This window comes from Seriola aureovittata, chromosome 22, assembly GCF_021018895.1.
Source record: "Seriola aureovittata isolate HTS-2021-v1 ecotype China chromosome 22, ASM2101889v1, whole genome shotgun sequence".
NCBI classification, from domain to species: domain Eukaryota; kingdom Metazoa; phylum Chordata; class Actinopteri; order Carangiformes; family Carangidae; genus Seriola; species Seriola aureovittata.
The window spans coordinates 20,749,210-20,765,492 of NC_079385.1; the positions used below are offsets into that span (position 1 = coordinate 20,749,210).

General features: G+C 43.3%; 1 long non-coding RNA gene and 1 other non-coding gene across 2 annotated transcripts; both read right to left on the reverse strand.

Annotated features, from left to right (window-relative positions):
- Positions 1-573: 573 nt before the first annotated feature.
- Positions 574-646, reverse strand: trnav-uac (transfer RNA valine (anticodon UAC)). The gene has a single exon. It is a non-coding gene; the product is annotated as a tRNA-Val (tRNA).
- A 10,556-nt stretch (positions 647-11,202) lies between these two features.
- On the reverse strand, positions 11,203-15,808 carry LOC130163614 (uncharacterized). Its single transcript, XR_008826492.1, has 3 exons — positions 15,532-15,808; positions 14,741-14,831; positions 11,203-14,556 (listed from the first exon to the last, which is right to left on the reverse strand). It is a non-coding gene; the product is annotated as an uncharacterized LOC130163614 (long non-coding RNA).
- Between the last annotated feature and the right edge of the window lie 475 nt (positions 15,809-16,283).

Below are 16,283 nucleotides of genomic sequence, written 5' to 3' on the forward strand. Positions count from 1 at the left end.
TTCCTGTCTTGGTCTTGTTTCTGTGTGGTGATTGTCTGCCCCGCCCTGATGTGTTTCACCTGTGTGCAATCACCTTGCCTCCTTATCTATATAGTCTTTGTGCTTCCGTTTGTCTGTGTTGGTTCGTCAGTTTTGTTCTGGGTTTGTTCATGTCACGTTCACGTTTGCTAATAAACCTGTCTGAACCGTTCTCTCAAGAGTTGGCTGCATTTGAGTCCCACTTACCTCAAAAACCTGTGACACATTCATCATCTCGGTTTGTGCAGCTGCTGGCAAAGGTTTTTCTTTGTTTGCTTTTTGCCCAAATTTCATCTCATATCAAAATGCATATAAATAAAGCCATGAAATGTCAGTTCTTTGAACAGAGACATTTTATCCTAAGCAAGTTCACAATGTGACTCCAGTGGGACTTGAACCCACCACCTTTGAATTATTTCATCTATGCCTAAAAGTCCAATGCACTATCCATTACTCCATGGAGCCACAATGAGTCGTTTGATTACACTGAGCTTATGATGAAGATTTCCTTTGACTATACATTCATACACTGACTTCAGCAGCAAGAAGGAAACTTGGTTCCACTGGGGATTGAACCCAGGACCTTCTGCGTGTAAAGCAGACGTGATGACCACTACACTATGGAACCACAATACACCTTTATCTAACAGTTTTGTGATGTGCATCGTAACCGTTGGGCTACTGGAGCGCTAGCTGTTGTCAGGTATACTAAACTTTCTAATACCACACAGAATGTACTTTAACACCTGATCACAGTCCCACTGTCCTATGATTAGACAGCACTAGAGTTATTCATTATTATTTCACATTTTGTCAGAACTTCCCAGCAGCTCAACAATAACTCCTTATGATATAATTAGTTCAATTAATGCGACTTGGGCCCAGCATAAAACTGTGTGGTATCTTGAGGTGCTGATGTGAAGAAGTGATCACCGCTGACACGTCTTTACTTGCAATCAAAAAGAAGTTTATTTACAAGAAAGAAACAGTGTCAAAAAGTGCCGAATCCTGGAGCATCTCTGCCAATGTGAGATCTCTCTCCTTCTGTCTCACAAACCCCTCTATTTATCCGTCTCAACCCTCCTTTGGGAGTTGTCCTTCTTTCAATAGAGTAGCCTTTACCCAGAGGTTGACCACATCTGGTCTCAGGCCTCTGGTCTTTGACCTCTAACCTTTGGGCCAGCAAAGACCCCCACATCCTGGGTCTCCCTTATCATGGTTAACAGAAAACTGATGTGTGAAGAGTCTTACCCCTTAATACACATTCCTTAACTTCAACTTATAATGGATGGCTCAAGGAAACCTTCCAACAACATCTTAGTTGGCACCCTTCTTGAACTTTAGAGTAAGACATACATAAAGGAAGAGCATACAACCATTTAGACTATTAAGATAAAGGAGAATTGAGGTGGGTAATACACTACAACTGATGGATGGATTAACCTGTTAAAAATGATTAGAGCTTTTGCTCATTGTGAAACAATGAGCTTGCGACCCTCTGTAGCTGCATCACAGTCCACGTCTCCTGACAGCCTGCGATCGGTTACACAAACATTTCACAGCGACATCACGGCCTGCAGCCGCCAAGAGGAAATATTTAAACAAGACTTTTTAAAACCTTCACAGGCCTTTTTTGTGGAAAGTGAATTCAGTGCTTTTTAAGACCTTTCCTGACCCGCAGAAACTCTGCTGCAGGCTGTAAACATCACACCACCTCCTGCTCGGCTCTGACGTGGATATAACCTGCTTCAGATTACACTCCAACGATCAACTACAGACGCTGTGAATCTGTTCTTACCGCTGCAGTCGAGTCATGAGGATGAACAAACTCTTATCTCTGCTTTCTGTTGCACTGACAGACACCTCCTTAAGACAACATGCTCACACACACCCACACACTGTTTTAGGGTTTTGATCCAGATTAAACAGTTAGTTTTTACAGCTGCCAATAAAAAGCCCGTCTTTGTGTCTGTGAGTAAGATTAATAAGTTAATATTTTATGAGCTGGTTATAAAGGAATTTGCACAATGATCTCAGAGCAGGATGTGAAGACACACCTCTGTGATACTGTGAATCATTTGAATGGTCGGTGGAACTTGGCTTTAGCATCCAAAGCTAATCAGATAATATCGTCAATGATCATCCCGTGTATTGATCAGCTAACCGTCAGGGGGATCGCTGTAGTTTTGACGGTTTAGGACCTAAAGGTACTGAAGGTCACTAAACTCTGCTGTGCCCAGAGACAACAGGTAACCCTTAACTACAGGTGACAGTTGATTAGTGGGAAGCTGGTGAGGGATCATAACACCTTCATTTGGTTCATCTGCATCCTGTCGTGACCAAAAATGATCAATACCAGGGGGAAACTGAGCTTTCCAAATAAAAGGTACCACTTTAATTGTATTTAAATTTTCCCACATAATTATATTCGAAGGTTCGGGACCAAAAACTGACCTGAAAGAATGAAGAGTGTGTCACACTTTTATAAACTATAAAAGGTTTCTGCAGGTGTTTGTAGAAGTGTTAAAGTTGTTGTGTAGGTTGTTGCGTCTCTTTTCCACTGACTCCTCAGTGCAGCTCGATCCTTCCTGCCTCCGAACTGACGCCAGGACGGCAGAGTCACACAGGAAGGACTGAACATCACCTTCTCACACTAGACGCTGCGCTGGCCCTGAACTTTCTCTCTAACACACTTTCAGAAGTTTATTTAGGAGGGTTGGGCTTCCAGTTTTTGACTTGTCACTCTCCCTGCAGGAGGGAGGAGTCGAAGGTCATCAGGTAAACTCAGCTCACCTGGTCTGTTTCTCTCCTGAGCATTTGTTGTTTCTGTCTTGCACCTTCCGTCAGACAGTCCTACACTGTCTTAACTTTGATTTATTGGTTTTTATTCTCCTCAGGCTCGTGATAAATGTCCCGTCAGACACAGCTGGTTAAATGACGGTTTCCTCTGCACCTTCAGCAGCTGTTTGAGTCTCTGCTCCTGTGATCTCATTGGTCCACAGGAGAGAAACTTCCAGCTGATTGTGGTTGAAGCCGAGGAAATCAGATTCCTGAATCCTCATCAAAGCGCTGAGAGAGAAGCTCGTCTTCATGGGGACGAGCTTTGTTTCCTCGTCCTTCTCTTTGAGGTTTAGAGGAAGAGAAGAAGAGGAGGGAGTCGAGCTCTCGGGGTAATTCAAGAGACTCGCTCTGAACAGGAGGAAATAACGTCTGGAAGTAATTAGTACAAGAAAATCCCAGTGAGATGACTTGCGTGTGTCTAATATCGGGCAAATATGCTTCCTATTTTTCTGTCTTTGTGCTTTATACAATGTTGATTAGCATCTGATGGTCCACTGAACAGTTTCCACCAGGCAGAAAAAACATCTTCACTGAATCTCTGTCGAGTCTCTGGAAGATTCAAACCAGTGGAAACGTCTGAGTCGAAACATTTCAACCTGATTTCAACTTTCCAAAGAAGTTTAAATAAGTAGAAACAGAGATTATTAATAGCTCAGCATATTTTAGATTATTGAAGCCTGCAGGGAAAAAAAAAACTCAGTGGCCAAAACTATATGGACACCACCCTGTTATTTTCAGGTCGTCAGACACGACCTCTTCAGAGTTGGTAAGAACATTCACTTGGAGTCAAGGATGAACTGATTGGATTTTGGTGGCTAAAGGTCAAAGTGCAAAGGTCAAGGTCAGTGTGACCTCACAAACAATAAACAGGGATGTAAGAACTAGTCTGAGTGGAGGAGGGATACGACCACGAGGAGGTGATTCGACAAATAAAAAGAGAGTGAGGGAAGGATGGAGGTGAGATTTTAAAAAGAGAAAACCAGGATAAATTTGCAGCCCTACAGAATTGTCTCAAACTAACAGTTAAACATTAAATGAAACTGTAAGAATTCATGTCGAGATCAATAAATTCTTCCAAAGTGATGAAAACTTCAGCTGGACTCGATCAGCATAAACAAGAATAAAACCCCTTCAGGCCTCGTCACGTCAGCTGATTCCAAACCTTTGCATCATCTTATTTTCTCTGCAGGTCAGAAGTTTAGCGCTCGTGTCTCTTTCTTGTCCGTCTTCATTTCGTCACACGCTCCAGCTGACGAAGCTCGTCCATGTTTCTGGGTCACCTCGCTGCCTCCGACATGTTTCCGTGGGAACAGACCTAAATGTCAGTAGCCGTGGTTACAAGTTTGTGTTTTATTCCGAGCGAAGATTTGGGGTCAGCTGTTTACATGGATGTGATCTAATACAGTCTGGTGTCTGTCGTCCGGGTTCATTCCTTCGTACATGAACCTGCTTCTTCTGTTCCGTCCGTCTGCACCTGAACTTTCATTTAGTTCTCTTTAAATAAATCTGCTGTTCTTCAGTCGCTTCATCCGTCCACTGACTGCTGCGTCTCCAGACCAGCGTCCTGTTGCACAATTCATTTAATACTAATATGAATTATTGTTTCATCCAGCTGGAAGTGGAACTGATATAAATGAATGCACTTAATGTCTTAAAGTTTAACTGTTTATATTTTATAATTAATATAATGTTGCATGAAGTCTCAGTGTCCTTGGCCTTGTTTCTACATCTACCTCGTTCTCACGCCGACAGATTTGATTCTGTTCTGCCAAAAACATCGTAAAATATCATTTTAATTTAAATTTTAACGAACGCCAAGCAGCAATGGTTTTCATCCAAAACATATTTGGCAAAGTGACATTTAGTCTGATTTGTGGCGCGGAGCCGGATCAGAGACGATCTGCTTCCCGCCATGATCACTAATAGAAGCTGACAGAAGTCAGAGACGTCTCATTGCCCCTTTAAAAGAAGGTAAACACCACGACGCTCTCTGCCCCCCCCCCATCACAGCCGAGCACGCGGCTCCACTGACAGGGGGGATTGCTGGTTTCCAGGCAACACACACTCACAAAGCGGCCGTGCGAGCAGGTGCTGAGGACTTCTGCTGGTGGGTGGCGAGCGACTGTTCACCAGCGTCACTTTTACTGGTCGGTGCGGTTTATTTTTATCACCGAGCCCGTCCCATGGAGCCAAACCTGGCCCCAAAAACCTACACACTGATGACAAGCTGGGGCTGGTTGTCGAGGTCGCCCCCGGGGGGGGGGGGGGGGCGGGGGGGGGGCGGGGCGGTCCCACACCTCAGAGTCTGACAGTGATAATGTGTGAAGACTGACGCTCTGACAGCTGGAGAATAAACCACATCAAAAATAAAAATTACACCAATGTTAAGATACTTGGCTCGCGCCGCGGTTTCCAACCAGAGAGCTTCTGCCTCGGTTTGGAAATTCATACTCAACTGATAGAAAATCAACAATTTTACCAATCAATTATATCATTGATCATTTATAAAGCAAAAACTTTTCCAGCTTCTCCAGTCTGAGGATTTGTTTTGCTTTTTCTGATTTGATCATTTTACACTGAATGTTTGTTTTTGTGTTTTATCCTTTTGGTCAGAAAAAAAATTTCCAAAAACGAAATAATAATAATTTTCATTTTAAAACAAATTTCACCCACATTTTTTCCATATTGTAACATTTATAGACAGATGTAGATATTGGAGGCTGAAACTAAATCAGAGGATGCATCTTTAAATATTTAAAAACTCACGTTAACCTGACATTATTATTATAAATATATTAAATATCTGCCAATTTCCTCCATGAGCTGAAAGTTGTCGGTTCATCTCCATCATAAATGAAGTCATTTGCTTCATGATTAATAAAAAGAATTTAGATAAATGGAGAATTTACAACATCTGGAAGAATCCTGTCGTCTAGTGTTTTCACATTCAACCCATCTGTGACCCGTGAACACGAACACTCGGAGCAGCTGCCGCCTTGCTCAACGGCACATCAGCCGTGGATATGAAGGCAGGGTTAGTGCGGTTCATTGTCTCCCCCCTCCCACAGGGAATCAAACCCCCGACCTTTCCGTCCTGAACTTCTCTGACCTCCTCCAGCTCGGACTGAACACCTCAGGCAAAATAAAAAGCTGTGTGTGTTTTCAGCTGCTTGGGGATATTATGTAATTACAGAACGAGCAAATTACCAGGTGGAGATTCAGAGCAAATACAGTTTCACCAAAGTGCAGATGGAAAATAAAAACAACTTTTCTCCCAGTTTTCCTGAGAGCTGTCAGAAGGAAACTCCAACACCTGGTGATAGGAGAGGATGAATATGAATATTCTCCTTTTGAAACCAGATGGACACGATGTATATCGTATATATACGTATATATATACTGTATATGATTATAAATATGATATTTATTCATTTGTTTTTCCAGTAACAGAGATGTGATATTCTCTCGCTCCGTACACATTTCAAAGTGAGGCTGTGTTTTTATGAATTCAGATCAACATCTAATAACTCTGTTGGATTTCATATGTTAATTTATGTTGAGGATCAGATCATCACTTACACAGTGTTGTAGCTCTTTGATATGATAATGTCTTTTCATGGCACACTCTCACACTGTGTATTATGTTGGAGATGAAAAGCTTGGCACTGATCTGGAGCCTGTGAGCTTCAGATGCTCGACAGAGAGAAAACAAGGTGTTTCATTCATCTGCTGGATTTACCTTCACAACCCGAATCAACATTTTAATCTTTAAACTTTAAACAAGAACTTTGTGTTTCCTGGATTCACCAGCTGTTTAACACAAACGCTAACGTTAGCATGCTAACATTTAGCCTCTCTCAGTTAAACTGTTACGTCCAGTTTTAAAGTGACAGCGGCACATTTGGGTCAACACAAAAACAGCAGTGAGGTTTAATAACCAGCTCGTAGGTGATTTCCTGCCTGTTTCCTTTTCACTGCTGTTGTGTGAATATTAGCTGCTGGTTGGTTGATGCAGAATCGGACGATTATTTGCTGCTGTAGGATCCGGTTTCTGTGTCTTTATACTTTTCATACATTTCTAATTGTCTTGTAAACATGTATTAGACTGATGAGCAGTGAACGATGATGAAAACAGGTTTATATCCAGTTAACTTCTCGTTAACTACCTTCCTCTCATTCAAAGGAAAAGCATCGTTACGTTTTCTCAGCTTTTGTCCGGTGATGTAGAATAAGAGTTTTCACCCTCTGCAGAAACTCAAGGTCACATCGAACGTAATGTAGAACAAATGTGATAAGAAATAAAAACCAATACAATATTTACTGCAGCGTAGTTCTGTGCCACATGGAAACAAAAGTGGTGGCTGCAGTTTGTCCCAGTTCTATAGTGATATAGAGATTTGAGTGTCAGGCTGTGGCGTTGTGGCGCTGTGGCGCTGTGGCGCTGTGGCGTTGTGGCGCTGTGGCGTTGTGCGGTCTGATGGCACAAAGGTTCAGAGATGTCGGGTTTTGAAAGTGAAGATCTGCTGCTTTTCGTTTCTTTCACTGTAATTCAAACATTCACACAATCTGTTCATTCGCTCATAAACAAAATGATCGGTTAAGTGAGACGCCTGTCTGAGCGTCACGTGTCTTTGCTTCTGTTTCTCACTTCGCTTTATGAGTCAGAACAGACTCAGCTACAAGTTCACCGACACATTATCCTGCTCGGCCGCTTCCCATCATGCCACAGTGCTGTGTTGTGTCATGTTGTTGGTTTCGATAGGTGAAACCGGCATGTTTTCCTCGCAGGTAGAAACAAGGCCGTTCTGTCCGGGCAGAGCTGACAGGTGCACTGTGTACATTGGACCGCAGCCTGAGACGCGCTGCCAACTGCAACTAGGGCACACGCTTGGCAGGAAGACAGCGGCGCTACAGCCGCCCTCAGACCGGGATGGAAAAAACATAATGAGCATAAATAAGCAGGGGAGCGCTCGGTGTGCACCGACACAGAGGACAAACACGGCTCTGCTGTTATTTCCTTATACAAGCAGACAAGTGGCTGCTTTTTCAAGAGTGTCCTTTTCCTGAGTAAACAGCCCCAGGCCTGACACGCCCTGCACTTTATTTCCCGTCAGCAATTAGCTGAGCCTAAAAACTCTGTTTCAGGCTGAGCTCAGGACACAGGACCTTTCAATATCCAGCTTTGTTTCAGGACCATGAGGTCATGTCCTCAGTTTATAGAGTTTCTGACCCTCATCACATATTTTCCACTTTTGTCTGATACTGTCTGACAAGATCTGACTTTAAGCAAATCCTCATCTATTTGAATCAAATGATTTAACAAGTGATTTTAAATGAATCAATGAAATCACACGATTCAGTTTGAATTAAAAATGTGCAGTATTCAGACTGATTCATTCATAAAATCCTGTGTGCAGCCATTTGACAATATATGCAACATATCTGGGTCAAAATGTGACTGTAAGTTTAGATTGTGCAACATGGTGCAAAAGTTACTGTGTTTTTATATGTTAAATATAAATGTGTTAGCTTAGCTCAGCTAAACCATCTGAATAGCAACTATCAGTACAGATGATTATAGGAAGAGTCAGTGAGTCTGTTTACATCTGGATTCAGTGCAAAGTTTTGTGCAAAAGAAAATGCAAATAAATTCACATTTCCATCCACTGCTGTTATTAAACCACAACAGGTGCAAATCAATGAAAACGGCTCCAGTCAAATGTTGGAAGATAATGTTGAAAACATGATGAAAATGTATTAATTTAAATGTTTCATTATCGCTTCATGCAGATCTGATGTTTTTGTTTTCAGGGCTTCAAGTCTGTTTCCACTGCACTTTTATTTTCCTCTTCCCACCTCAGCCGAGCACTAAAACTTTCTAGCAGCTGCTTTTTTTTTTTAATTCAATAATTGAAAATGCAAAGTGAAAAACAGGTTGACAAAAAAAAACACTAAATTACTGAATGTAAATACATGAATGTCTGCTGCAGAAAAGAAAGGCAACTTCAGAAATGGTGTATACACATGTAAACAGTCAGATCCTGGTTTCACACACGCTTCAGACGAGCTGTAGGTGAAGCAGAGAGGAGCCGAGCGGTTCCCGCCTCCTGGAGATCAGGTGACACTTTCCCATCAGCTTCCTCTGAGACATTAGCTTCCCGAGCTGCTGAGGCGATTCCCGTCCAGACGTTTTCCAGGTGCGTGTCAGAGGGTGAGACTCTGCGGGTGAGGGTGAATGACGGACAGCTGTTTGTGTGAGAGGATTATGTTTTAGTGGCTGTGATGACGAGCTCTTTGAAGTCAGTGCTGTGGGTAAAACGAAGGGAAACTCGGGGCTTATGTGTGACAGCTTTAATGCTGATACTCAAGAGACCCAGAAGCTTTGAACATGAAAAACACCTGGTTGATGTTTTCTCTTGCTGTGTCGTGGTAAAAGGTCAGTCGGGGTCAAATACCAAAAGTACTCTACATGTACAGCTACTCTCCTCCACGCTGCAGCACCGTCCTCTGACTCAGGAAACACTGAACACGTTCAGAGCAAGTGTCTCATCTCCAGATAAATATTGATGCAGTTTAAACCTGCGATTGTTTATATTCTTTTGGCCACTTGAGGTCAGTGGAAACCAGTTGTGAACATCATAACTATCTCCAGCAGTTACAGAGCAACACAATGATTCATGTGGACCTGTGTTAGTGTCATCTGACGAATCCAACCTGGGAAACCATCAATCCTCTGGTGCGACCCGTACGAGCGTCCGCGGACCTCGGTTGTCATGGTTACAACGATAAACACACGGACTGTATCTACCTTTGTTGCCCTAGTTACTGTAATAACGATCATGGCTCAGTTAGGTTTAGGAAAACACGGTGATTTGGGTTAAGATAAGTTCTTCCTCAACATTAAACGATCTTTGTTGCCATGGTTACATCATAAACAGCTGGTTTCACGTGGGAATCGAACGCCGCTCTCCTGTGTCACATCCATCCATCCATCCTCCTCCTGACGTGGACTCTGTCGCTCTTTATACCACGACACCGACACTTTTCCTTTCGCTCCTGTCATCATCACTACGACCGCTAAATGTCGCCTAGCAACAAAACCTAAGTATGATGTCATAATAAGCTGCTGCACAGACGAGCTGTGGGCTCGTTTTCTTCAGGAGGACGGACTCTTTTAGCTCTTTGTTCGGGCAGGTGTTTCTGTCTGTGGACAGATGTTGTCACGGCGATAACGTCACGAAACGTTACGGCTGAGATCAAAATCAAGGCGGAGTTTGAAGCCAGGTGTGATCCGACACACGAGTACTGAGTAATGTGATGACGACGTATCGGCTGGTGTGATCACATCGTTCGACGGTCTGCTGCCCAGAGAACAAAATAAATCCATGATGACTGTAAGATCACTGTCTGGACCTGGTTTCCATGGTTTCCACTCACTCTTACAGCAGAATCTTCTGCCGGACCAGCAGAGGAAGACGCCTCTCTCTCAGATACAGATGTTCCATCCACAGATGTTGCCCTCCTCTGACGCGCTGACACGCGTCTTCATCAGCAGCATCAGATGGCACCAGTCGGCTCGCAGCCATTAATAAGCGGCTCCAGTGTGGATATATGCAAAGACCTCGTCCCTTTGAAGCACAAAATGTTCCTCTTTGATGTTTTCCTGCACAGATTCGACATTATTTCTTCTTCTCTTCACTAAAATCCTCTCTGTCATTTTCACAGTCGCCAGTCGTTTGTAAATGTGAGTCTAGTGCTCGTGACATGATTACCCAGATTTATAGTTATATACTCGGGTTTTTCAAATATAATGAAGCGTGGAGGATGTTAACGTGCACGACTTCAAACCTCCGTCACCTGAGTCAGAACTACAACTCTGAACCGACGGGACGCACAGAGGGAATCATCATCTCTGATCTTCATCACAAAGAGACAAACATAATCCTGATTGGACCTTAAACCTGCTCCTTGTAACTCCAGAGCCTGAGATTCATGTCATTTTAAACTTTTCTTCAGAATCAAAGTGATTGATTGATTGATTGATTGATTGATTGATTGATTGATTGATTGATAGTCATCTGTACATCCACTGTAGTAAACAGGAGCTGTTGATGGCAAATTCTGCAAATTTAATTTAACAAAACATGAACAAATATAGGTTGAAACATCAGGGTTCAAGCTGCACATGATGCAACCTTAAAGTTCAAGACTTTTATTGTTTAAATTTAACATTATCCAAAAGACCTGAGGAAAAATAAATCAAATATACTGTAGATCTTGAAGCTGATATTCAGTGTGTGTGTGTGTGTGTGTGTGTGTGTGTGTGTGTGTGTGTGTGTGTGTGTGTCTCAGCTGCAGCAGTGGCCTTCAGTCTCTGTTTCTGTCCTCGTCTCAGAAATAAGCCTCTCAGCTCAGCAACAGTCGAGTTCCCCAGAGGCTTCATGTGCATAATCTCCCAATATGGTGTGTGTGTGTGTGTGTGTGTGTGTGTGTGTGTGTGTTTATAACCTTGTGAGAACCTGTTTAAACTGTAGACCTTCACACTGCTGATGTTTTTTGCAGAGCAACAACACATCTGAAGAATCTTCTGAAGCTGCTCGAATGAAAAGGAAAAAGATTCGTCTCTGAAACGCCGATGGAGAATCCGACTCTTCTGTCTCAGAGTCGAGTGTTAAAGACAAACAGCAACAAGCTGAGTGGCTCCGTTCCTCAGTAACTCTGTCAACATAAATGACAAGTTATAATGTGTCACCGTTACTTGTGCTGGACAAATTAAAGCTAATTAATAATTAGATAATTAGATGTATTAGCTGTAATTTACTGTTGCCGATAGAAGAGTCGTTACCAAAGTCATCAGGGTTCATCCTCAGGGCGCCACGATCAGTAACGCTTTGAAACAACTTCTTCAAATTTGTCACAAACATTTATTTGCACTCAAGGATGAACTGATAAGATTGTGATGGTCAAAGGTCAAAGGCCAAGGTCACCGTGACCTTGGCCTTTGACCTTGACCACTGTGACGTTTAACACGTTTTTGGCGATAACTCACGAATTCATTCACGACTTATGACACAATTTAACTCAAATGTCTACAAGGATAATTTGAAGTGATGACATATTACATCCAAAAGGTCAAAGGTCAACTTCACTGTGACATCATAATGTTAAAACACATCTAAAGGCTGTAGCTCAGGAAGGAGAGACTGGCCGTGTGTCCTGTCACTCGGCTGGTTGGTGAAGGAAACAACCACGAGGTGATTCTGGTTTTCTTTTTCGAAGCAGGTCATTCACTTTAAAAACTCACAAACCAGCCACAACCAGGAAACCAGTAACTGGCTTTAATATCTTTATGTTCACTGTGACCCAGTGGCTCCATCCTGCTGCAGAAAGCTTTAACGAACTATATTAAAGGTCAAGAGGTCACCAGGATTACTCCTCTGAGGACTCTGTAGGTAAATCTGATATGAAATTCCAGCTAATAACTCCTTGTTCTCTGTAGGAACCTGCTGACTGCTCTCTCCTGTGAACTCTTCTTCTTCACTGCTCCCTTCTTGAGCGTTAACCTAAAAACCGGAGCGCCTCAGGACTCCGGCCTGCTCGTCTATAAAGCCCCGATAAAGGCTGTGCAGGAGGTTTGGCATTTCGCTTCAGCTGCGCATGTTGTTGTGGGAAGCCGGCCATCTGTCATCTCGCGTGGCAGGGGTTGAGGATGGCCCGGGGCGCCGGGGGGCCAGGAGGCGGCGCACCAGAGGGGCCTCCGGGCCTGGCTCGGCCCCCGTGATCCCAGCGTGGCATTTCCATCCGGCTGTGACCACCTGAGCACCGAGCTGCAGAGCGACGGTTCGAGTTAGAGGGAGAGGATCGATGGCCTAACGGATGGATGATGGCGTGTACTCAGGCCTCCATCGGTCCTGTTTTCCCTCCGTAATCACAGGGATTTCTTGCTTGTCGTTGCGTTACGATGCCTTATCAAACCGGTCGATTTAATTAGAATCAGCTGCCTCCACCTCAACGTGTGTTTCGCTTCTCAAATGACTTTAGATTGATTTCCGTGCTGGGATGGATTAACCATGAGGTTATTTTTAACCTCAGAGTGAACACAGTGAGAAAGATGCTTGAGGCTCCAGTTTCAGCTTTTATCAACAATTACTACAAAGTTTTTGTGCATCAGAACGTCCTTTAGTAAGATATGTCAAACATGTCATGAGCTTCACCTGATGACGGTCTGAAACATTTTACATAAAGTGAGAATAAGTGACTTATTTGGTTCGTTTGTGAAATAATGAAACGGATGAAAATAAGATTTTAAAAACAAAACAAAACAGAAATCTTTGTTTTTCAGGTTTTAGTTTCAGCAGTTCACAGCTTTCAAAAACACTGAACATCTATCTTTTATCTTTAGCATTCTGAGCTAACGTCAGGAAGCTAAGATGCTAACACAGATTTAATCTTTACAGTGTTAGCCTGATGGGAACGTCATTAGTTCTGCAGATATTTGGTCATGAATCAAAGTATTGGACTAATTAACTGTTGATGTGACGATGAGGGAAAATCAGAGGATCAGCAGTTGAGTTAATAGAGTTCATCCTCAGGGGAGCGTGAAAGTCTGAACCATATCATCACAATCCATCCAACAGCTGTTGAGATGTTTCACTCAGAACCAAAACCTTGCTGATGTTGCTAAAGGACAAGCGAGAGGATTCATCCTCTGAGGACCACGAATGCACCAAATTTCATGGCAATACAGACGTAGTTTTGAGTAATTCCTAATGTATTTTTAATGATTTTAATTCCTGCTGGACGAGTGAACTGCAATTCTTTCAGGTTGAAACAAATCCACTTTCCTCTGCACATTAAGATTTATTTTCCAAATCTTCTATTGTCTCAAAAAACCTCTTCAGTTTCTCAAAGGTTGAAGTTATTTTTGATTCAGTGACTTGAGCGAAAGCAGCAAACAAAAATCTAAATGTAAAAAGATGACGATTACATAAGAGTTGATTCACCAGCTCTGATGCTCGACGTCTTCTCAGGGAGCAACATATTTCACTGGAGTGAAGCCGGAGGAGAAAGTCCGTCCGTGGCTTTGATAAATCACCAGCGGTTCGACCTTCGCCGGCCGAGCGGTCCGCCGTCCTTCGCGGAAAAACGTCCGGCCGCGTTTCTCCACGTCAGGACTCGGACGTGCGATCCATCACTCTGGCATCATGTGCTGTCACCGATGAGATGAGTACAGGAGCTTTATTGTGCCTCGGCGGCGACAAGGACGCAGCAGGATTGATGTTAAATGTTCTGATCAATAAGGTGATGCCACGGACTTCACATCCAATACTGAGGAGGTGCATTAACCTGCTGCGGTCGGGGTGATGCTTCTTTAAATTAAGTGGCCCTGTCACTCCCCCTCATGTCAGCCTGCGATGTTAAACTGCCCTCTTTACAAGCACATGAAGAAGAGTGTGTGACGGGCTGCTGAGCGAAGCCCCGGCGTCGATGTTTATGCAAACGTCCTCCGAGGTGCGTTTGTTTTCCCACAACAATGAAGTAATTCCCGGCGTCCTCGTGAGTCAGTCTCTGATGTTGCCGTGGTAATTTATGAACACGTGAGTGGCTGAAAGAGACGCTGAGGGGCTGCGACATTCAACCTTCAGCAGCCATCTTTATCCGCTCAGACACAAGAGGCTGGAAGATTAAAGCATCCGGCTGCAGCAGGAGACAGGAAGCGTCAGTTTAAAGCAGCTATAATCAATACTCTGATCATAACAATGGATCAAATCACTGTCTAATGTGAAATGTGCGCAGCGTCGCTCGGCTCCTCGCAGCTTTACAGTGTTACAGCTCATTATTTTAGTTTTATGACCCACAACTTGTTATTGTTCCCTCTCACCGTCTCGTGATGCGTTCACAGGCTCGGAAAACACAAACACAGCAGGTAGCAGCTGATTTCCCTGTGGAGTTGGAGGAGACCAAAACCAGAGCTAAAAGAAGAGGGAACATGTTGATTATTCATCACAACTGCACATGAATGATCATGTTGTTGTGTTTGTGTTGTGTCAACAACAACAACAACAACCTGCGATCACAGGTTTCATGTTGTGCAACATGTTGTAAATAAATCATGTGATTTGACTTTGGCAGCAGCTGAAACGTGATATCTCCGTGACGCCTCGAGGGAATTTGTTTAGATTTTACAAAAACATTCATTTGGACTCAAGTATGAACCGATTTGATTTTGGTGGTCAAAGGTCAAAGGTCAAGGTCTTTGTGACCTCACAAAACACATTTTTGGGCTTAACTCACAAATTCATGTAGTTCTTACGACACAATTTAACTCAAATGTCTGACAGGATCAAGGACATTTATATCAAAAAGGTCAAAGGTCAACTTCTCTGTGACATCATAACTGTTTGTGATTTGATTGTGACCAGATTTCCTGCGACCTGGCTGGTGATTGGTCACACACCAGAGTTAAAGCTTTTCAATCACTATAAATCATATCAGCTGATGTTGATGCAGCATTCATGTTCAAACAGCCCAGACTGTAAAATGTCCAATGATTTTCTTGGACCTTACAGAATTCAGTTTCACAAACTTTTTACATGTGAAGCAGCAGAAATTGTTGATGAAGCATTAGATTAATTCAGACACTAAGAAACACTCAATAAATAAAATACAAACCTGGTGAAGACACGGCGGGATATGAAGCACATGATGTGTGAGATATCTGGGACGTGTTGATCTTCTCATGCGTCAGTGCTTTTCCTGCTGTTGGTTATCTAACATACAGCGTCTTGTGGTGGGATGACTGACGCACTGACACATGCAGTTCACCCACGTACCAGGTGTACAGGTCTTCAGCATCCAGGGGAGGTCACCTGCAGACCTCCTCCGAATCTCCTCCACCAGATCCTCCAGAGAGAGAGAGAGAGAGAGTCCAACCTCACTCTCCCCGAGAGGTGAGACGCTCAGAGGCTGGAAGCTGCTGGAGGAGAGAGGGAAGGATTCAGAGCAGCAGGAAAACAACAAGGTGTATATTTTATACATTTACTAGATAAACAACATCGACCAGACGACAAGAAAAGGGAGCAAAGACGATGTGGTTCATGGTCAGCGTCTAAACTCCCAGCTCACCCTGGTCCAATGACTCAGAAACATGTTTATTACCAAGTACGTTTTCATATACAAGGAATCTGTCTTCCCTGTCAGCTGTGGTTAACTGGTATGACACATCCTCCAGTGACACAGCAGTTACTAGCAGTGCTAACACTAAACGAGGCTAAACAGGAAATGACAACAGGTTAAACTTAAAAACACATCAAAGAGCAGCTTGTGGAGGACTTCCTGTCTGAGCTGCACCATGCACAGACGTGTCAGGCCCAGCTCCTCACCACACTTGATTTATCCCTGCAAAAATATTTTTTAGAAAAACA